General features: G+C 47.6%; 1 protein-coding gene across 1 annotated transcript in view; it reads right to left on the bottom strand.

Moving 5' to 3' along the window:
• Positions 1–23583, bottom strand: part of TFR2 (transferrin receptor 2) — a 281463-nt gene extending 257880 nt beyond the window's left edge. The window contains exon 1 of the mRNA XM_069644858.1: positions 23469–23583. The gene's annotated coding sequence lies outside the window, so the exon portion shown is untranslated. The remainder of the gene's footprint in view (positions 1–23468) is intronic.
• Between the last annotated feature and the right edge of the window lie 720 nt (positions 23584–24303).

The raw sequence follows: 24303 nt of genomic DNA, 5'->3' as shown, positions 1-24303 counted from the left end.
AGAGAGAGTACGAGACTGGCCAGCTAGTAAGTAATCCTAGGAAGTATTCCAAGTAAGGCACGGGCAAGGCAAGAGCTCAGGCATGTAGGACTGAGCCGAGCTCAGCAGCGTTTCCCCCCAGAGAAAGTTTGCAATGCGCTGGCTGAAGTGTTCGCTCTGGCTAAATACTATGGTGTTGCCATGTCCATGGACCAAGCTGTCTCCACCGTGCATGCACGGAAGGTGGCCGCTGGTCCTAAATGCATGCGTGGTGCCCTCAACATGGCGGCCCCCCTGGGAGAAAGAGACCAGAGCTGTGTATGCCTGCAGCAGCGATTGCGGAGCCACCACCTAGCTGGCCATGGCAATGAGACATGGCAGGCATAGCAGGTGAGTGGGCTGACCTGTCGCCCATCCCAAGGACCAGAAGGCGCATCAGGACAAGGCAGGTAAAATCAGAAAATCAAGCGAGGGGCGTGGGCACCAGAAGTCGGTTCCCAGGAGTTGTCACAGGCAGCATAGCCCTTCCAGGACACCAAGAAATATAGCAGACCCCTGTGGAGTTTGGCATCACAAATATCTTCACTTCATACTCCGGAGCGCCGTCCACCAGGAGAGGACCAGGCCACGAATTGCGGCACCGAAAAGCATCAGGATGGTAAGTCTTAAGCAGGGGTACGCGGAAGATGGGAGGATTCCACCAGGAAACAGGAAACAAAAGACAAAATGCACAGATGAAACACGCTGGACAATCTGGAATCTGGAATGGACCAGCAAATTGAAGGGCAAGCTTATGATAAATGTTCTGCAGAGGCAGGTTTTTAGTCGAAAGCCAGACCTTATCACCAATGCGATAATCAAGTTCAGTGGACCGGCGACGGTCGGCCATGGTCTTAACCGCTGCCTGGGCCAGACGGAGATGTGCGAGGGCTTGACGATGGACATCCTGTAGATGAGGCACCAGGGTGGCGCTGGAGTCCATGAAACCAGGAGATGACACAGAAGCAGGGCAGGATGAAATTCTATACTACAAAAGAAGGGACTGATTCCAGTTGCAGGATGCACTGCATTGTTGTAGGCCACCTCTGCCATGAGCAAAAAGGAACTCCAGTCCATCTGCATACCACTGGTGAAACATCGCAGGTACTGCTCCAGCATCTGGTTGGTGCGTTAGGTCTGCCCATTTGTCTGAGGATGGTAACTGGAGCTGAATATAGCAGCCACTCCAATGAGTCTGCACAAAGAAGCTCAGAAGCGGGAAGTAAACTGTGCACCCCTGTCTGAGATGATTTTGGTAGGCAGCCAATAGAGATGATACACATGGGAAAAGAAAGCCTCAGCCATTTGCTGGGCAGTATGGAGTACGGGCAAAGGTATGAAATGGGCCATCTTAAAGAAACAGTACACGATTACTCCATGACAGAGGTCGTACCATCGGACAGAGGTAGGACCTCGATGAAATCAGTTGATATCCTATGTCAAGGGCGAGGAGGTATCTTGAGGGGATGCAAGAGACCAACTGGCCACTTGCACTCGGTTTTAGATTGAGCACAGACTGGACAAGATGACACATACTCCTTTACTTGTTTCCACAAACCTGGCCACCAGAATTGCCGACCAAGAAGTTCTGTGGTAGCTTGAATGCCCCTGTCGCTTACTAGGGTAGAGTCATGCATTTGTGACAGAACAAGGTTACGTAGCTCAGTGGTGGGTACATACAGCCGGTCCTAATGGAATAGCAATCCGTCCTGCAAACTGTTTTGTGGATTCTTGAGCAGATACGATACTCCTACATCATCAGCGGTGTGGGCTAATACTCGATCCAATAGTAGTAGAACTCCTACCAGAAAGTGCGACAAGGGTGAAAGAATGAAACCATGATGTTCTGCGCTCTCAGTAGTGGAGAGCAAGTGCGATAAGGCATTGGCTTGCAAGTTCTGTGATACTGGAATGTAGGTCATATAGAAATCGTACTGCAGAAAAAAGAAGGCCCATCTCGCCCGTCTTCTGTTACAATATTGTAGGGAGCTGAGGTATTACAGGCTTCGATGATCAGTACGTACCTCTACCCAGAAACGTCCATCAAGAAGATGTTGCAGCCATTCTTCAAAGGCTGCTTTGATAGCCAGCAATTCTTTCTCAATAATAGAGTAATTATTTTCGCTGGGCGTTAGTTTCCTTGAATAGAAAGCCACTGGAAGTTCCGTGCATGAATGAGGGTCCATCTGAAGCAACACTGCATCCACTGCTTGATCTGATGCATCAGCCTCCACAATGAATGGACGTGAAGAGTCTGGTTGTTGCAGAATGGGAGCACAAGTAAAGGCAGCCTTGAAGTCCCGGAATGCCTGTTCTGCTTCATGATCCCATACAAAAGGCTGCTTGGTACTCATCCTTCTGGATAGAGTCATGTGGCATCATTAGGAGTGTGCTGGTCCGGTAACAACGGTGCCGGTAAGCCTATCGGCACCGTTGTTACTGGACCAGCAAACTCTGAGTTTACGGGCGGCTGCGGTCCTGCCCGCCAGGTCTGACCTGACGGGACAGCAGCCACCCGCAGACTTTCACGGTTATTGACAGTGCCGGTGCTTCCATCATCCCCATTCCCATTGAGTCCTATGGGACTCAAATGGGAATGGGGATTAACGATTTTCCGGCACCTGACTTCCAGGAACACCGGGGTCATAATCCCCTTGTGTTTCCGAGCAAAGTCAGGTATAAAGCCTCTGTAGTAGTTGGCAAAACCAATGAAACACTGTAACCCATTGAGATCCAGAGTTGACGTCCATGAGACAATGGCCTGCACTTTCCAGGGTTCCATGTGTATACTGTCTGCACTGACATACCCCAGGAACCCCATTGTAGAGGCATGGAACTGGCATTTCTCGATTTTAGCCATTCCAAGACTTCGGATACATGGAGAACATGTGCTTCCGGTGTTGCAGAGAATATGACTATATCATCTAAATGTACCAAAGCAAACAATTCAATGATATCAGAAAACATAGAATCCATAAACCGTTGGAAAATTGCAGGAGCGTTGCTCAGGTCAAAGGGTATCACATTGTATTGATAATGTCCACAACATTTTTGGAATGCCGTTTTTTATTTATGGTCTGATTTTATTCTAAATGGTATGCGCCATTTAAGTCCAATTTGGTCAAGATTTTGGCGTTTTGTAAGGATTCCAGAATGTCAGAGATTAACGGCAAAGGATAACGATCCTTAATGGCGATGTCATTAAGTTGGAGGTAGTCAATGCATTGACAAAGAGTCCCCTCCTTCTTGGGGACAAAGAACAGGGGAGATCCCAATGTAGATTTTGTGGGTGATATGTAACCGTGTGCAAGGCACTCATCCAGGTATCTCCTTAATTCGGTTTTCTCGGTTTCCCTCAAGGAATAAAGCCGTCTGTTCGGCAAAACATGGGTGGCTTCCAGATTTATCTCGCAATCAAATTCCTTATGTGGAGTCAAGGAAATCAAGCCTGGCTCATAGAAGACCTCTAGGAACTGATAGTAGGCTTCCAGCAGGGAAAGACACGAGATCCGTTGGCTAGAATCGATTCCAGAGGCCGTGGGCACAGGCTCGGGTAGAAACCTATGGAGGCAGTCTGAGGGACAGCAATGCGTGGTAAAATAATCTGAAGCAAATATCAGAAAGCGTGTGGACCAGTTTATACACGGGTTATGGGTCATGAGCCACCGTATACCGAAAAACACAGGATAAACCGGAGACTTAATAATGTCAACGGCCAGGTATTTGTGGTGCTGGTGGACTTCCAGCTGCAGTGGCAATGACTGCTGATCAATAGTTCTGGAAGCGAGTGGAGTACCATTGATGAGTTGAACCTCAGCCGTTTGGTCCTTTCGTGCCTGTGGTATGGATGCGTATCGAACACATTCTTTATCCATGTAATTACCGGTGACTACACAAACCAGGAGAGCCAGAAACAGAACAGTTTCAATAGATTTAACACCCCAGGTCAATCATACCTGAAGAATGAACAAGGGTTTAGGAGGCATCTAGGATCCGGTTGTCGTAGAAAGACTTTTCTTTTGGTTTTGGGCCCACCCTCTGCTTCCCATCTGGGGGCAGCCCATTTATTTTTCTGAACTCCGGTTATGAAGAACAGTGCAGGTATCGAGCAAATGGCCAGATTGCTGCAATGCATACAAAGGCCATGGATTCTCCGGCATGGTCTCTCAGTTTCGGTCAAGGGTCCACATAAGGCACCTATCTACATAGGCTCACTAGCCATCTCGCCCCGGGGCATGGACACAGGTGGTAGAGGTAAGCTTGCCCTGGTCTGTGGATACAATCCATCTGTCCTCTGGCGTTCAGCTTTTCTCGGTCAGACGATGATCGATCCTGATGACCTGATCAATGAACACTTGCAATGACGTAGCTTCTGGTATGTGCACCAATTCATCTTTAGACTCTTCACGTAAGCCTCTCCCAAACAGGTTGCTCTGTGCCCATCGGGCCTTAAGAATTCGGTTGCCAACTGTTTGAACCTTCCCACGTAAGTAATAACATTCTGGGTGCCTTGTCGGAGCTCCAAGAGCTGGTTTTGTGCTGAGAATGCTTGGTTGGGTGATTTAAAGACATCAAAAAAGGCTTTCCCGAACTCTGCAAAATTATCCAACATCGGACTCCATGCAGAGACATAAGGGACAGCCCAGGCCTGAGCGGTTCCAGTGAGATGGCTGATGATATAACCAATCTTGGCCTTATCCGTAGTGAAATGTGTTGTGGGGCCGTATTTTATTATAAAAACAAAAACAAATATGATTTTATTAATTAAATGGCCTGCGGTAGCAGCCATGTAGTTATGGTTAGGTTGCTAAACCCATAGGAAGAGCACTTTTTGGGCAGCTTATAACTTCACTCCCCCTGGACGAATCCTAACCAAACTTTGTAAAACAAAGTATATGGCCCACTCTGGATTGCAAAGTTTGGTGAGGTTTGGTCAAGGGGGGGCAAAGTTATAGGGGGTCCCAAAATGTCTTTTTTTCCCATAGACTGAATGGAAAAAACTTTGCTCATGCCTACAGCCCAAACCGCTGGACGGATTTTCACCAAATTTGCGACATGAGCGGCAGTTTGGTCGCGAAAGCGTGCTTTTGTAAATTTTAAAACATCCAAAAAGTAGGTCCCAAAAAATTAGTGATATCTATGTCTGCGGACACACTTCCATGTTCGGTCCGCGGACAGGACTCCGATTGGCTTAGAAGGCAACGTGGTGTCTACGGACATCGGACGCGCTCAATGATTGGATGGTGAAAAGCGTCAGATTTTTGGAAACGCCCGCCATCTTGGATTCGCGGACTTCGGCGCTGTCCGGGGACATCGCGGTATAACCATATAAAAAAAACACAACATTGCACTTGTCAAACTTATCAAAAAATCTCTGGGGAGGTGAGGAGTGATGAGAATGGGATGGGATATGGCTGCAAGAAGCAAAACAACTGGCGTTTTCACCGCAAAAGTCCGCTAACAGCCTGGATGTTCGCGAACTGTCCTGAGAAGTTTGCGGACACCCCAGCATTACAGGGTTGGTGAAAAACAGTTCTTGGATGGCTTACAACTTTGGCACCACTTAATAAAATTGCATGGAATTTTGCAATTTCATTCTGACCTGATTCCGAATGTGTTTGCAAAGTTTGGTGGGATTCTGTCAAGAGGGGGCAAAATTAGAGGGTGGTCCCAAAATAATGTAAAGGCATATAAATGAGGTGCCATTTCACAAATCTACACTTAATTTGGCAAACTGGTAATACATTTAGATATAAATGTTTTTGCAAGGTTTGGTGGGATTTTGTCAAGAGGGGGGTCCCAAAATATTGTAAAGGCATGTAAATGTGATTATAGATCTAGATATAAATGTTATTGTAAAGTCTGAATGGATTTTGTTTTTTGACGAGTGTCATAATGTAGGTACAAAATATAGTGATATAGCTTTGGTGACTGAGGTGTAGCCGTGGCCATGGGCAGTGGCCAGATTGTCCGGGTCATGGAATAAGGTCATAATCCGAACAATCTGGCTACTGGCCGTGACCACGAGGGACAACACATGGGGTTAAAGTGGCCATGTCACTCTGGGGCTGCCTTTGTGGTAATGTTATTCGAATTGGGTGAGGTTTAAAAGGGAAGAAAAACTCGCTTGTGGTAATATGGTCATAGGGTTCTCTTTTCGCCTTCTGCAGGCTGCCATGGAAAGCGAAGAAGGTCCCTGTACAGAACCCCGCCTTCCCTTTCCATGGTGGCCAACTTGGAAAAGGAATTTCCTTCCTACACTGGCGTCCCGGTGTATGAAAAAACCTTTTTTAGCACCCCGGGTTCCCACTTTGGGAACATAGGGTGCTAATGGCCTTCACTGGCCTTCACCCCCCACCCCCATTACAGGGGCTGGAATGGGGGGATAATGGGTCCGGGGACCTTGTTATCCACCCTTGCTTCGCTTGGGCTGATAACTTGGGCTGCCAGGCCGGTATCCACTGTTCCAGTCCCTGGAACGGGGGATAAACGCCACAATATCGCCATTAGCATAACACAAAATGCAAATGGAAATGTTAGAAAATCTTATTGAGTCTATGTACTTTACTGAGAAATACAAAGTATATGGAGACTATAAGATTTTTTTTTGTTCTATTTTTTAACTGTGAAAGGTGGTTCCTAAAGGAACATTTCTTTTATTGCTTTTAGCTGTATTTTATTTTTGGCAGGAGAGCTTAGAACGAAAGGTGGGGAGGCAAACACTAATATGGAGGGGCAGGTGGACAGGGGAAAATATTGCGCGTGTGTTATTTCTAAGGTAGGGGGCAGTGTTTCTCTTGCTCCTTAATTACAGCAGTGGTGGTGTCTCTTGGGGAGGAGGGATGGCATTAGCTGATTCCATTTTAAGATAAATAGCAGTTTTGCTAAAAGTATGTACTGTGTACTAGATTGTTAATGGATGAGTAGGAATAGGTGTTGGAGCTGTGCAAGGGAAATTTTGAAGTTGAAGTTCCTAGATCAGTAGAAAATGCAGTTCTGAACTGTTTGCAAAGCACGGATCTTATTGTGAAGTGCGGACAGGTTCTCGGACACGTCATCATGCCGCGCGCCAGTGTATGGTCATGTGGCACTGTCGGGAAGTTCTGCAATGAAGTCAGATGTTCGTCGACGTCTACGGATGCAAAACTAGTGGAAATTGTTGCAGAAAGTCTATAGAAGTGTTAAAAATGATTCTATAAGGTGGGAAATGGCAAAGTTTTATGGTGACACTTTGTAAATTGGACACAAATATTGCTATATTGGGTAAGTACGATATTAGTAAGTTGTAGGAAAATAGCACGCACTGGTAAAAACCCATGAAATTCAATGAAAATACTTTGTTAAGGGGACGTTATGGTTAAGTTGCACTAATGAAAACCTATGAAATTCAATGAAAAAAACTTTGTTAAGGGGACGTTATGGTTCGGTTGCAGTAATAAAACCTATGAAATTCTATGAAAAAACTTTGTTAAAGGGATGTTATGGTTAAGTTGCGCTACTAAAACCCTTTCAGTGATGTGATCAATCCTATTTGTGGTGTTCATCTTAGCAGTGCACAGTGGTGGAGCGAGTTATGGTTGCTTAGCTTACCATAAATGGAAGATTTCAGAGGTTTTTCGCTTTTACTTGTAACCATAATGTCCCTTTAACAAAGTTTTTAAACTGATTTTTATATAAAAGCATAATTTTTCACATTTGAAAGGTGCTACACTTCCTTCAAATGTGTGCTTGACATATATTAATATTAACTGCAACTTTGCACACTCTGTTTAGAAACTACAAAGGACATTAATGAAGCTGTGGCTGTATTTTGATTTGTGTTGGACTGTGTAAAGAATACACTTTGCACTTTGTTCTACACATGCACTTTAGCACTATTTGCACAGATAGGAAAGGTACGGAATTGTTAGACTTGTTATGTTCTGTAATATGTTATGTCATCTTTATATGTTTGAATGATTTTATTCTTTTAATAATTGGAATATTAATGGAATACATGTCAACATCTACATTTTATACATAAAGTATGTTTGTAAAGGTTTTTTGAATGAACCAAATACGAAAAAGCAAAAGGGGTAAAAAAAAAAAGTGAAATCTGTTGGTCGGAGCATGAATTGTGTGGTGCAATGACTGCAGAACTCAGTCAACTTCCGTGGGTCTCCATCATATTTTATTACGCTGGATTGTCCTACTAGATTCTCGGTATATGCCGTGGAGGTTGATGAAGTCAGGACTCCACGTATGGCAGCATTTTCAGTGCGCAGGGTGGCGACTTCAGTACGCAGAACCTGAAGGTCTTTCCTCAATTCCTGTAAAGCCTCCATGTCTGGTTCAGAATCGGTCAGGCATCACAATCTGTCAAGGTGAGCCCCCTGTGATTCCCGAATACCTGTGCGTCGATGTTGCTGGCGGTCCAGGATAGGGCTGGAAGATGGCGTCCATCCGGTCCTGTGGCTAGTGTGGTGTGGAAATCGCCTCCTGACCATTAACCAGCAGATGGCACCAGTGAGGGATAGGAAGCAGGTCCCCGGCACCACTTAAGAGGACTTCCCACAATTCACACGGTACCAGGCAGTGCAAAGCACTGTAAGTGGGAAGCCAGCAATGCAGAAGCAAAGCAGGGGAGAAGGACAGTGAAGTGCCAGTATCAGAGCAAGAAAAAGAAGAAGAGAGAGTATCAGACTGGCCAGCTAGTACGTAATCCTAGGCAGTATTCCAAGTAAGGCAAGGGCAAGGCAAGAGCTCAGGCAGGTAGGACTGAGCAGAGCTAAGCAGAGTTTCCCACTACAGAAAGGTTGTGACGCACTGGCTGCAGCGTTCTTTCAGGCTAAATACTGTGGCGTTGCCATAGCCACAGAACAATCTGTTTCCACTGTGCATGCGCGGAAGGCGGCCACTGGTCCCACGTGCATGCGTGGTGCCCTCAACATGGTGGCCCCCACGGGAGGAAGAGACCGGAGCTGTGTATGCCTGCCGGAGCGATCGCGGCAACCGCCACCTAGCTCCCCATGGCAAGGAGACGTGAGGGTATACCAGGTGAGTGGGCTGACACAGGAGTAATGCATGAGACTCTCCCCAATAGATAATAGACAACGCTTGCAGGGTATTAAGGAAGATGACTAACCATTTATTGTGGATTCCCCTTAGGCCAGTCAACACATCACCTCGCTAGAAATAGGGCTAGTACTAAGAAATCAGACAGCCTTACAAATTCTGAAGAAGCTTAGTAATCATGTACGCTGATGTGACAATTCAGGAAAAACGCAGAAAGGACAACTAAGGGGGGAGACAAAGATCATGACTGCCACAGGGGATGCAATTGGATGAATTTCAAGGGTAGGAATTGTGATGCACTTAGACAGATTCCAGGGGTGGAAATTGGTGATGCATTTGGATGGATGCCTGGGTTAGGGAACCTGACGCACTTCGGTGGATTTCAGGGGTAGGAAATGTGATGGATTTTAAGGGGGGGGGGTGATGCACTAGGATTGAATCCTTGGGTGGGAGGTATGATGTGCTTGGTTAGATATCGGGTAGGGAGTTGTGACGTGGTTGGGTGGGCTTTGGTGGAGGGAGATCAGATGCACTTGGATGGACTGTCAGTGTTGGGGTGACACCCCTGGATTGCTTCCAGGGGTGGGGGAGAGTGGTCAAGAGACGGAGGCTCGGACTGGAGCATAAAATCAGTCCAGACACCAATGAAAAAGTGCCCACAATCACATGACAGTTTAATACTATCCAGAATAGACTATTTGAGTAATCCCCAATAGGTGGTTTTGGTAAACATTTTGCAAATAATGCATTTGATAACATATTTGCTCAGTAACATTGCTGAAAACTAGTATAGTAACATATGAAACTTGCCCGTTCTGGCAACAAAATTGGTCCATTTTGGCCTACAAAACTGTCCCTCACTCGAACCATTGGTTGGCACTTTGGGCATTTGCCGATTGCCTTATCAGCCAATACGAGGCTGGCAGTAACCTGCTGTCAGTGGCTAGGAACATTACAAACACAGGCCTGCATGAAAGCAGTCCACGCTGGCCATGCTAGGGGATCACAAAACAGCCATCCCAGTAAATACTCTCAGAGTTTAGCATCAGAGAACCACTGGTGGCTGCTAAAGATGCTACGAAGCCCCGCTCAATCGTACTGCACAATGAAGCCGAACATCATTTTGGGCAAAGTAGTCTGAAGTCCTGGTCTGTTCCTGCGGAGCCGTACATGAATGACTCTCTGTTCTCACTATTCTTAGCTTTCGGGGAAATCTTATTTGCAGTGGGCAAGTTGCCCATTGCACCTCACCAAGGCCGCTCTTCAGTGTGAGAGTGCTGCATAGGACATTTGACCCCATGCAACTTGCTATCAATGCTCTCCAATAGATTGTGGTACCAAACCCTAGAGCAGGGTCTGCAATATTTGGTTATCCAGATGTTATGGACTACAACTCCCATAAACCCTAGTCAGCATAGGCCATGGTCAGGGATCATGGCAGTTTTGTTTGTTTTATTCACTTGTAATGCGCACCAAACCCGAAGGTAGCCTGGCGCAGCAGTACAGAAAATGCAAAGCTTAAGTTACAGGGTAGGGTCATGGGTTACATACAGAATACAAAATACAAATACAGGGCTTTGTGAACAAGGGATGCTACTTTTAAATGGATTTTATTTTGGTTGGACAGCCAGTTGTTTTGGCGCCTGATCTTTGAAATATGCGATCTTTTGGACACACTGAGGGCAGCTCGCAGGGCGTCATTTTGTAAAATTCAAATTCGATGGGTGATGGATTTATTGGCTCCAATATAGAGGGCATTACAATAGTCGAGCCTAGGGAGGATTAATGCTCTCGCTCAGATAAGGCAGTTGTTGTCAGAGGGAAAGTGTTTGCCTGCTCTAATGAGCTTACATGTGTAAGCGGTGGCCGATGCCAGAGGCTTCACCTGTTTGTCGAAAGAGGGGGTGGCATCCAGATAGAAGCCAAGTGTCTTCACCTCTTTAGACAGCTTGATGATATTACCATCAATCTCAAATGAGGTGTAGTCCTGGCTTAGTTTATTGAGGTTAGAATGAGTCCCTAGGATGATAGGCTCTGTTTTATCATCATTCAGGCATAGACCATGGGTTGCCATCCATGCCTGGATGATGATATACACCCCATTTACCAAGGCCAAATCCTTATTATAATCCCCGGAAAGTGGGAGGAGAATCTGAGTATCATCTGCATAGTTAGTGTAGGTGATACTGAGTAGGTCCAGATAATCAAAAAGGGGCTTAGTAAATATGTGGTATAGAGTAGGGGAGACACAAGAACCCTGAGGAACTCCACACAGGATGGTGATCGGGTCAGCAGCTGCTGATGGGGAGAACACCTTCATGGTCCTGTCGCTAAGAAAGAATTCAATACAAGTTATAGCCTCTTTGGAGAAATGTGCGGATGGGTCTAGATGGCTGCAAAGTACCATATGGTCCACAAGGTCATATGCCGCTGAGAGGTCCAACAGCAAGAGGAGAGCCATTTTTCCTTTATCTCTTAGATCATCTATTTGTGCCTTCAAATCAATGAGGTCAGTCTCTGTGCCGTGTTGGGGACAGAATCCTGATTGGCGCTCCCCTAAGAGTTTGTGTTGTTCCAGAAAACTTTGGATTTGATTATAAGCAATCTTATCCAGGATTTTCGGCAGAAAAGGAACTGTCATGATGGGACGGTAGTTTGTGGGTATAAGTGGGTCTAGCGTTTGCTTTTTGAGCATGGTAGTACCCAGGATTGTTTTAGGTTGGTGGGCACAGTGCCGGACGTGAATGAGGAGTTGACACGTTTTTTAATAAATGGGGAAAGGTCCCTATCAGCATCTTTTATGAGCTGGGCAGGGCAGGTATCGCCCTGACAATTTGACGGCTTGAGAGAGAGGATGACTTTCTCCACCTCAAGGATAGAAGTTTTAGAGAACATAAATCGTGCAGCTGGGTCCTGTTCCTTTGGAGCACGGTCTATAATTGGGTTGTAAGTCTTGGGTGGTTGTGGGAGGGAGGCTTTTTTTTTGGTTATTTTTGTTTGGAGTAAGGAGATTTTATTTGATAGTGCTTGTTGAATATCAGAGCACCAAGTTTTATCTTTGGAGTATATATCCGGAATGGGGGTGGGTGACTCTAGTTCCTTGAGGATGGTGAACAGTTCCCTCATGCTTGAATTGGCATCGGATATTCGCTTGTTGAATGAGTTCTGCTTGGCCAAAGGGATTTCTTTTTTATATTGGGAGGAGATTTCTGTTAGTTTCATTTTATGATCTTCTGAGGGGGTAAGCCTCCACGCTGTTTCGCAACTCCTCAAAAGTAGTCGCATATCTTTTAGTTCAGGGGTAAACCATTTATTTAGGTGATATTTAGGTTTACTTGGTCTAAGCTTCAGAAGGGCGATGTTGTCAAGGGTGGTTAACATCATTTTGTTATACTCGTTGACTAGTATTTCTGGGTCTAAATGATCCTCTAATCAGTTAAGGATGGGTAGAATCGCTGGGATCACTTTATCTCTGGTGATGCTCTTTTTATTTCTTGTTAGGCATGGCGGGGCCATGATAGATACTGGCAGAGGTGGTCTGGAGGTAGATAATTCAAATGACAAGAAGAAGTGGTCTGTCCAGGGTTGAGGGACAATGGCTTTGATATTGGCGGTGCCAATCGGTAGTCTGCTACCCAATCAAGGATTCTCCCTTTGTTGTGAGTGGGTTCTAGAGTTGTTTGCGTTATACCCAGGTTGGAAAGAGAATTGGCAATGGTGGCTGCATTTTTATCTAGAGGGTCATTGAAACCCAAGTTGAAGTCCCCTAGGACAAGTAGTTGGGAGGAGGCTTTAAGGTTGTTAGGGAGCAAGTTGTGGATGTCCTCCTCAAATGTCCATATGGGTCCAGGTGGTCTATAGATGAGGTGGATAGTCAGTGTTTGAGAGCTAGCTAAAGGAAGTTCGATGGTGAGCATTTCACATGAATCGGATGCAATGGTAGGCGTAATTCTCATACCTATGCTGGTCTTTGCGATGATAGCAATGCCACCACCGTGCATATTGGTTCTATCTTGCCTGAATATCGTATAGTCTTCCGGGATTGCTAGGGAGAGTAGGGGTCCTGCTGCGTCATGCAGCCATGACTCTGTGATAGTGAGGAAGTCCAAGTTATCGAGCACTATCAAATCGCAGATGTCTGTGGCATGTGCGGTCAGGGATCTGGCATTTATTAGCCCTCCTTTGAGGAGGGAGGCAGTCGGATGGGACGGTCCTGTTTTGGTAAGGGTGGGGCGAGGCCTCAGGCTGTTGAGATGGAAGATATTTGCCTTCTGGAAGTTAGATCTTTTGTTGGTGGGAGGTAGGGTTCTAGTCAGGGGCTCATGAAGTCTCGAGAGTCTAGCTCGGAGCCTAGCGTTTCTAAGGAGAAGACTACATGGGCTACTAGGGACTCAGATCCGAGTGTTCCATAGTGGTATCGATAGCTAGGGAGGTCATGTAAGATTGATTTGGGGCTCTGGTGAGCGCTGTGGGGAAGCTACCGTCCTCTCTCTGGTGAGTGATGATTAGGAGGAGTAAGTACAATAGCAGGCTACAGGGTGTGCTACTCATGATGTGGAAGCTAAGTACCAATAGGCACAGTAAGATGAAAAAGGCTACTTCAAAAGGGCACAATGGGCAGAATTCAGCATAGGCACAGTGGGCTGCAATGACTAAGGTGCAAATTAGCATAGGCACAGTGGGCTACAATGACTAAGGTGCAAATTAGCATAGGCACAGTGGGCTACAATGACTAAGGTGCAAATTAGCATAGGTGCGGTGAGCTACAATGACTATGGTGCAAATTAGCATAGGCGCAGTAGGCTACAATGATTAAGTTTCACAAAGGCACAGTGGGCAAAGTTCAACATAGGCACAGTGTGCTGCAATGACTAAGGTTCAAGTAGCATAGGCACAGTGGGCTGCAATGACTAAGGTTCAAGTAGCATAGGCACAGTGGGCTGCAATGGCTAAGGTTTAAGTAGCATAGGCACAGTGGGCTGCAATGACTAAGGTTTAAGTAGCATAGGCACAGTGGGCTATAATGACTATGTTACACAAAGGCACAGTGGGCAAAGTTCAGCATAGGCACAATGGGCTGCAATGACTAAGGTTCAAGTAGCATAGGCACAGTGGGCTACAATGACTAAGTTACACAAAGGCACAGTGGGCAAAGTTCAGCATAGGCACAATGGGCTGCAATGACTAAGGTTCAAGTAGCATAGGCACAGTGGGCTGCAATGACTAAGGTTCAAGTAGCATAGGCACAGTGGGCGGCAATGACTAAGGTTCAAGTAGCATAGGCACAGTGGGCTACAATGACTAAGGTTCAAGTAGCATAGGCACAGTGGGCTTCAATGACTAAGGTTCAAGTAGCATAGGCACAGTGGGCTGCAATGACTAAGGTTCAAGTAGCATAGACACAGTGGGCTGCAATGACTAAGGTTTAAGTAGCATAGGCACAGTGGGCTACAATGACTAAGTTACACAAAGGCACAGTGGGCAAAGTTCAGCATAGGCACAATAGGCTGCAATGACTAAGGTTCAAGTAGCATAGGCACAGTGGGCTGCAATGACTAAGGTTTAAGTAGCATAGGCACCGTGGGCTGCAATGACTAAGGTTCAAGTAGCATAGGCACAGTGGGCTGCAATGACTAAGGTTCAAGTAGCATAGGCACAGTGGGCTGCAATGACTAAGGTTTAAGTAGCATAGGCACAGTGGGCTGCAATGACTAAGGTTCAAGTAGCATAGGCACAGTGGGCTTCAATGACTAAGGTTCAAGTAGCATAGGCACAGTGGGCTGCAATGACTAAGGTTCAAGTAGCATAGACATAGTGGGCTGCAATGACTAAGGTTTAAGTAGCATAGGCACAGTGGGCTACAATGACTAAGTTACACAAAGGCACAGTGGGCAAAGTTCCGCATAGGCACAATGGGCTGCAATGACTAAGGTTCAAGTAGCATAGGCACAGTGGGCTGCAATGACTAAGGTTTAAGTAGCATAGGCACAGTGGGCTCCAATGACTAAGTTACACAAAGGCACAGTGGGCAAAGTTTAACATAGGCACAGTGGGCTGCAATGACTAAGGTTTAAGTAGCATAGGCACAGTGGGCTGCAATGACTAAGGTTTAAGTAGCATAGGCACAGTGGGCTGCAATGACTAAGGTTTAAGTAGCATAGGCACAGTGGGTAGAGTTCAAGTAGCATAGGCACAATGGGCTACAATGACTAAGGTTTAAGTAGCATAGGCACAGTGGGTAGAGTTCAAGTAGCATAGGCACAGTGGGTAGAGTTCAAGTAGCATAGGCACAGTGAGCTACAATGACTAAGTTACACAAAGGCACAGTGGGCAAAGTTCAGCATAGGCACAATGGGCTGCAATGACTAAGGGACAAGTAGCATAGGCACAATGGCTATGTTCAAAGACTCATTTCTAAAATACTGGAGTCCCAGCTTGCAGACTCCTGCTCTAGAGGGAATATAGTAAGTATGACATGTGCCTCTCTCAGGCAGGATGGAACTGATTTCTTTTTTTACTTGGGATAGGGTGCACCTTGTCAGCTGGTCAGTATACTATAAATAGATGTGTATGCAGGTTGATCTTAACCTGCTTACTCCCTGCATGGTTTAATGTATTTGGGGTTAGCCCTGGCTTCCAGTGTGTCTTGCAGACTGACGTTCAGTCACGTGTCTATGTTGTCAAACACACCACAGGTGTTACTCTACTGTTAATGTGTATTTTCCCTCATGACAGATTACAATCTCATGTGTCCCTATTGTGTGACCGTTCTCTCCTGGCCTCACCATTGGCCTCCTATGTATGTCATGTCATATCACACTATAATAGCTAGGGCCTCAGAGATGTTTCAGATTCAAGTTTCCTGCGAGGAAATGAAGCCTGTGCTCTACGAACATAGGGACAAACGTAGACTATCAGTGACAACCATCCCTATTATCGACACTATATCTGAAGCGGGGTGAAAATATCACCTCCTCCCTTATCTACAACTGCTCTAGTTTCTCTTCCGGAGAAAAATATAAGGCTCCAGATACGGCCCCTTTTTGCCTAAGAGGACACCCGTAACCGGATTCTGTAATTATGGTTGCGGCAAGGAAAAAGCTAGCTCACCCATCCTCACCATTGACAGCACCTCCCCACAAAGAAGGTTGAAAATTGGAAACCATGGGCAGGAAGGTGGCATGAGCAGCATGGCTCACCATAAGAGCAGTGAACGCGCTAGTGATGATGGCCATGTTCGACAGGGAACTCTGTCTAAAAATTGAAAAACTGTCTAAACATCTGTCAGAGGAATTTCATTAGGACGCAAAGGCCATTGTGGTGGATGGTGAAGCTTCATCCGATCATATGATCGACACAGCAGTTGACGTGGCCGAATGTGGGTTTTGCCGTATGGCCCACGGTGCGGTGCTCAGGAGGCAAGCCTGAATGAAGGCAACAAACTTCATGCCGGAAGTACAGGCCAAGAACCTGGACATGCCTTTTGATGGGTAGGACATTTTTTTGATGGGTCAAAAAATTGAGGATCACCTCAAAGCTGTCAAATCTGATATAGACACAGCAATAAGATTATTCAAGGATAAGAACAGGGATTGCCGTCCCTTTTGTACCTTTCATGGCTCCACTGCAAGTTACAGAGAGTATAACAGACACTTAAACAACAATGGATCCTCCTCCAGCTCGTTCCAAGTGGGTAGCAGGTACCAGCAGTCAAGTACCAGATACCACACGCAAATGGACAGGTAGGGGTCGGGCTAAGCAAAGGCCCAGTCTAAGAAAAAATGAAAACAGATATCCATGCCCCCCCCCCCCCCCCACTACGTGGGAGCATGAATAAGCCAGCATTTTCACCATTGGCAAGAAATAACATCCGACAAAAGAGTGTTGCAGGTGGTGAAAATAGCTCACAATCAAATGTATGGGCCGTCCGCCTTCTTTGCCACCGCAACATCGCAAGGTCCACCTGCTGAGGAATCCAAAAATAGAATTGGACAAGCTTCTGCAAAAGGCAGCCATAGAACTGGAAGATGCATACTTCCATGGTCTAGTCTACCCAGCGCACAGACAGTATCTCAGGTTCTCTGTGTGGCAAGCACATTTTCAGTTCCATGTGCTTCCTTTCGGCCTCAAATCGGCACCATGGGTTTTTACAAAGTGTGTAGTGCCAGCAAGTAGCAGCCCATCTCAGGCGAGCAGGAGTAGAGGTGTTTCCATATTTAGATGACTGGCTCATAAAGGTGCACTCCCAGAGTCTGACAACCGTGGCAGTCACAAATACACGATCAATCCTAGAAACCCTAGGCTTCTCCATCAACGAGACTAGGTCCACCCCTGTACCTGCCCAAACCGCTCTCTTCCTCTGGGCGGAGCTTGACACTTGCATCCCCAGGGTACAAGCATCAATGTAGAGAATTACGGTGATCCGGTGCATGGCATTATGGTTTCTCAACAATGCCTCCACCACGGTATGTCGGTTCAAATCCCTCATGGGCATGATGTCCTCTTGTATAGTCCTAATTCCCAACTGCAGGTTTCGAGTGAGTACAATTCAGGAGGAACTGGACCACCAATGTACACATGCCTGCAGCTACTGGGAACATTTTGTTCTCCTCACGCTGTCATTCCACAGGGTGCTACAATGGTGGAACAACAAAAAATATCTCACTCACGGCATGCTGTTTCAAACACCCACCTCAACACTGATCCTCAGAACGGACGCGTGGGAGCACACCTGGGTGAGCTTCAAGCAAAGGGTACATGGTCGCAAGTGGACCCTCGCCTCCACATCATTGTTTTAGAACTCTGAGCTATCCGCTGGGTACTAAAATGCTTTCAGCCTCTATCGGAGGACAGGGTAGTCACAGGCCAAATGGACAATACCACCTCCATGCATTAAACCAACAAACAGGGAGGCACGAAATCTGCGATTCTCTCTGCGTAAGCACAGAGGCTATGAAGTTAGGCACTCAAACACAGGGTTCAAGTAAAGGCAGAACACCTGCCAGGAAAGGACAATGGGCCTCATTCCGAGTACGGCGCTAACCAATGGCGCTATTAACGCCTTGGTTGACGCTGTACCCGGAACGGCAGCGCCTTGGTGGATGGCGGAATCACCGCCCCATTCCAAGGTTGGCGGGGCGGTAATTCCCCATTCACCAAGGCTCTTCCCCATTCCCAAATGAGCCCCCATAGGGCTCAATGGGAATGGGGAAGATGCAAATAACGGTGACCATTCATTACGGTCACCGTTATTGGCTTGGAGGCCCCTTTGCGCCCTCGACTTTAACACCTGCTCAAAGCAGGCGTTAAGGGCGAGGGCGCAGAGGGAACTCGGAGTATGGCGGTAAGGGATTACCGCCACCGGTCTCGTTACCGGTGGCCGCTATCCCTTACCGCCATACTCGGAATGAGGCCCAATGTCCTGGCAAACAAGCTAATCATATCACAAATGGGAACGAGATGATAGAGAACTGAATCGGATAATCCACAAATGGGACCAATCCCAGATCGATTTATTTGCGGCAAACAACAACGCAAAGTGCCTGCGCTTCACCTAGAGGTATCCGGAGAAACAGTCCCTAGGGGACGCCTTCTCGGTAAACTGGATGGGGCATTTTCGCTATGGTGTTCCTCTGATACCCTTGCTATACCGAGTTCTGAAGAGAATGAAGGAACAACCTTGCCAGATGATCCTCATAGGCCCAGCTTGGGCAGGTTAGGTTTGGTACCATACTCTCCTACAACTGTCACGAGGCGCCCATTCGACCCAGACCACACCAGCACCTGTTGGCTCAACAGGAAGGCAAGATTCTCCATCACAATCATGCGACTCTGTCGCTCAAAGCATGGTTCCTGGACACTGAAATCTGACACTGTCCTCGGAGTGCTGTCATTGAATGCACGTCCATGGCGCAATCCACCTGTTTGACCGATGCCATAAAATGGACGCGCTTTTACATAAGTTGTGCAACATCGCAACTAGACCCACACAATGTATCAGCCGACGAAGTTTTACCCTACCTTTTACACCTGGCCAAGAGCAGCTTATCACAATCGTCAATTAAAGTGCATCTCTCAGCCATTTTTGCCTATACCACATGTCCACATCTGTCGCCACTAATCACTGACCGAGTGGTCAAGCTGTTTCTCAAAGCACTTTCTACGCACTGACTACGCACTTTCTCTCCATCACGCAAGACTATGCCCTCTTGTAGTTTGAATGCCGTCCTCTCAGCGCTTATGACAGTACCGTATGAACCCATCCATATATGTGACTTACAATTCTTAACTTGGAAAGTCGCATTTTTGGTAGCAATGACATCAGCTCGAAGGATTAGTGAGCTACAGCCTATTTCTTCCGAGCCACCATTCACAATTATCCAGAACGACCGGGTGATTCTCAGATCGCACTCCAAGTTTCTCCCAAAGGTGGTTTCTGAGATGATGTTATCAGAGCGAATAGTACACCAGAGCTTTTTTAGCAAGCACTCAACAGCAGCGGTGCACACCCATCACTCCTTGGATTTTTCACAGTTGCTCAAAGTCCACATCCAGCAAGTTAAAGATTTTCGTACCTCTTCCAGGCTCTTTATAGCTTTCTAAGGCCGCACAAAAAGACAGTGCATATCAAAACAAGGTCTATCACGTTGGCTGACAAACCGCATAATTCACTTCCATCAATCCAGAGGCGATCCACTTCCCAGCCCACCTACTGCACACTGCACTAGCAGGAGGGCAGCAACAACAGCAGTCCAGTTGCGAGTGACGATAAAAGACATTTGTAGAGCGGCCACCTAGAACATCTTCCATACGTTTCCCAAGCATTACTGCTTAGCAGAAGACGTTGGGAGGGAATCAGCGGTCGGACAGGCTGTCCTCTGCCATCTGTTTGCGTAAGGTAGGAGCAGTCTATGTTTCTCCCTCCTTCCCTTCTATTGTTATGTAGCCTGCAAGCATTTTCAGGTGTTCTGCTTTATGTGGACAGTTACATGCATGATTAACTGTGTGGTATTCTATGCAAGCATGGGAATCTATGAAAGATCCAATGCTGGAGAAGTCTTTGCTACTTACCTGTAACTGGGCCTCATTACGACCCTGGCGGAAAGTTACCGCCAGGGCCGTGACTTTACCGCCATGGTGCTAACTACGTTAACACCATGGCGGTAAGGGGATTTACCGCCCCATTCCGACCTTGGCGGGGCGGTAAATCCCCAATCCCCATTTACCCTTCCCCATTCCCATTTTTGCCCCATAGGGCATAATGGGAGTGGGGAAGGCGTTAATTACGCCACCGTAAATTACGGTGGCGTAATTAACACCAAGTTCCCTTACCGCCATGGATTTTTACACCCGCTAGAAGCAGGTGTAAAATCCGCCATGGCGGAAAGGGAACTCGTGATTGGCGGTAAGGGGTCGGCGCAGCTAACGATGGCGCTAACCCCTTACCGCCAGGGTCGTAATGAGGCCCACTGTATTTCTCTAGCATTGGTATCATTCATAGATTCACATGCGCCTCCCATGGGAGGCTGCTCCAAAGCCAGTCAGTCACCGTATTACAGTCACTACGGCTCAAAATCTGAAAATGGCTGCCTGGGGTGGAGCTTAAGACCTACCACCTCATTGGTTGGTGTCAGATAGGACCAAAGTGAGGTGGAGCGGCTACACAAGTGAATGCCTTTTCAGACATAATAGGCAATCTGTATTGCTTTTTTCTTACAGAAAAATATCTATATACATATAATTATTTTAAATTACTGAGGATTCCCAGTCTGACGGCAGGGAATATTCAAGCATGTGTTTCTATGAAAGATACCAATGCTGGAGAAACACAGTTACAGGTAAGTAACAAAGACATCTGACAGCTACTCTACCCATCCATGGAATGCTTCCCTTTGCTGGTGGATAGTGAGTTCTGGGAGGTACCATGAGTAAATGTTTGCAAGAGCTGCACTACTTTAATATTCTTCAAATCCACATGTGTACGAAGATGACCCATTCAGCGTCCAGAGGGAGATCCCTTACAAATGAAGAAGAAACAGGATGTCCAGATACAAGAACCCCCAAACTATTCTGGATGCGTGGGGCACCCCTCCAAGCGTCCCAACCGGAACAACCCCACGTTTGGCCTTATGACCCGAGAAAAGGGGAAAAACCTTCATGTCCAGGCCTAACCCAGGAAAAGGCCCTGAGGACCCAAAACGGCGTGCCATGAACCTGGAAGGAAGCTCTTGTGAAGGCCGAGTCATCCCTTCTGCAACCGAAGGGGAATATTGAGAACCGTAGACCTTCAGAACTGAATTGAGAGAAATCCTGTGCGAACACCAACTGCCAGGTCCTGAACTTGATGGTGGTGTCCTTCACCCGAGAGGAACTCTTGGAAGGCCAGGTGGTCCATCCTGAATCTGAGAGCTACAATCCTCCCATCCTGACCTAGACAGAGAGAAGAAGAGGAACGTGCCGCTCTGCTCAGAGTTCCTCTGGAAGTTTGGTTCTTACGGTGCCCAGAAGCATGGTATTGCTAGAACATAACAGGCAAACCCCCTGAAAATATCTTTACTGCCATTCACAGCAAACGAAAATGTCAAATCCCTGTTATACCACACAAGGGGATCGTTGGTTGTGGGGGTGTCCCCGGCTCCTCATGTGCGGTATAAGTGGATCAGGAGTTGCAGAGGTATCCCCCGCTCACCTTGTGTGGCATAAGGGGATCGGGAGTTGTGGGGGTGTCCCCTGTGGTATACGGGGATCGGAAGTTGTGGGGGTGTCCCCCGCTCACCTTGTGTGGTATAAGGGGATCGGGAGTTGCAGAGGTGTCCCCCGTGGTATAAGGGGATCAGAAGTTGCGGGAGCGGCTCGCTCCCCTTGTGCGGTTTTAGGCGATAGGGAGTTATCGGGGTTCCCCCCGCTCGACATGTGCGGTATAAGGCGTTCAGGAGTTGCAGAGGTGTCCCCGGCTCTCCTTGTGTGGTATAAGGGGATCGGGAGGTGTGGAGGTGTCCCCTGCGGTATAAGGGGATTGGGAGTTGCAGGGGTGTCCCCGCTCCTCATGTGCGGTATAAGGGGATCAGGAGTTGCGGAGGTGTCCCCCGCTCTCCTTTTGTGGTATAAGGGGATCGGGAGTGGCGAGGGAGTGCCCCACGATATAAGGGGATCGGGAGTTGCGGGGGAGTTCCCCACGATATAAGGGGATCGGGAGTTGTGGGGGTTTCCCCTGCTCCCCATGTGCGGTATAAGGGGATCAGGAGTTGCGGAGCTGTCCCCAGCTCAGCTTGTGTGGTATAATGGGATTGGGAGTGGCGAGGGAGTGCCCCACGATATAAGGGGATCGGGAGTTGCGGGGGTGTCCCCCGCGATATAAGGGGATTGGGAGTTGCGAGGGGTGTCCTCTGCACCCCATATGCGGTATAAGGGGCCCGGGAGTGGCGAGGGAGTCCCCTTGCAGTCGCAAGGCCTTGATTGTGCCATTGCACAATGGATGTCAGATCTCTGTGATCAGTGCGCGCCTGCATTTTTGCATTTGGAATTTCCGTTTCCGGTATTTTTCACACAGAAGCATCCCTCTGTGCGTAATGGTGGGTTTATAAAATGTGGGGAGGGGCGCTTTTAAGCCTTGGTGATGGTAGAGCTGTGTGCCTTGAATGCAGAACGGCACTGAATCCGAGTGTGTGTGTGCTGATCAGAGGTGAAGGGCATCAGGTGATTTCAATAAAGGGGGTGAGTGCAGTGTCTGCTTCCAATAGAAAATATGAAGAGATATGCGTCTAGGGGGACCGGCAACACTATTTTTACTCAAAGGGGTCACAGCCAGAATATGTGTACACTGGAGGGGGGGTGCTGGTGCTCAGAACAAAAGCGTGTAAGTAGCACTGCTATTTTAGATGCCCAAGAAAGACGGGCCAGGTTGGCTGGGGTTGGGTGACTCCTTTCATAATCATTGCTTTCAGTGAACCCACGTGAATTCATTGTGGGAATTGAAGTCCAAGTTAAGTTCGTGCGAACACATTGGCGATAAGCACCTGATACCAATGACTTGTAAATAGACAAGCCCCGTGCTGGTAAAGCGGGGTCTGGGTTTACGCAGTGGGGCATCCTTTGGGGAGGGCTCACCCTAGGCTGTAGTCATGCTACTTACAGGTAAGCCCAGGGGTCACGTGGCAGATGTCTTGGCAGGATATAGTGTTTCTAGAAAGCTGGCAGGCCTGGGGCAGAGTCAACCACATGCCAGACACCTTTGGGCGCGGGGGTGAGGGGAGTGGGAACAGACAGTGGGTGGGTTTGTCTAGAGACTGCGTCATCAGCGTGCACGACACTGAGCGACCATTCACCATTGGGTGCTCGCCTCAAAAGGGGCAGACGGAGAGTTGAGGTCCCCCCTCGCTTGAGTAAGGGTGACTCACCTGAGGGTACTGGATCCCAGCGGGGCGTCCTAGCGCATACTCCCAGGTCTGCGGGTGCCTTTAGCGGGAGAAAGGCGCAACTCTGCGCACGGGCTCCTGTTTCCCAATGCCTCTAGACCTCCTGCCCTCTGTGCCCGAGCTGTCCACACTCCTGTGTTCACGTTTCGCGCGCACTTCCCGGCAGTTCACCCCCCTCCCTTTCCATTTCTCAATCCCTCACGTACAATCCCCCCCTCTCTCCCTCGAGTCCTCGTGCAAGAGTGGACGATGCATGTCACACTGCACCCCCGTTGCCGCTCTTGCGCCATCATTTGCGCACTTTGTTGACTGTCTGCCTCTAAAGTCAGATGGCTCTGTTTTTCTGTTTATATTTTTAAGTGCTGATCTGTCCCCTTTCACCTAATTCAGGGCCCTGTTGCAGCGCAAGTGTTACCATTCACCTACACTCACAGCCAAAGATAGGTCAAGGGCCATGATGTGCTTTGCAGGGCCATTAAGACTCAGAGGGCCTGATTCAAAGCGACTTTGCGCTGCTGACACAAGCCCTGATTCATTGAACTGTGCAAAGTGTATTTTTGCAGTACAAAATTAACTTTGCACTGACTTTGCATTACACAAATACATTTTGCACAGTTCCATGAGTCAGGGTTTGCGTGGGCAGTGCAAAGTCGCTTTTCAACAGTGCAAATTCACTTTGAACCATGTAACAAATTCCATGAATCGGGCCCAGAGAGTCTTGCCAATCCTAGCACCCTGGTCCATGACTCGATCGGGCCCAGAGAGTCTTGCCAATCATAGCACCCTGGTCCGTGACTCGATCGGGCCCAGAGAGTCT

The sequence above is a fragment of the Ambystoma mexicanum genome, chromosome 1p (genome assembly GCF_040938575.1).
Source record: "Ambystoma mexicanum isolate Mex_15411 chromosome 1p, UKY_AmexF1_1, whole genome shotgun sequence".
NCBI classification, from domain to species: domain Eukaryota; kingdom Metazoa; phylum Chordata; class Amphibia; order Caudata; family Ambystomatidae; genus Ambystoma; species Ambystoma mexicanum.
The sequence above is the reverse complement of the archived record's forward strand: the minus strand, read 5'-3'. Positions and strand labels throughout refer to the sequence as shown.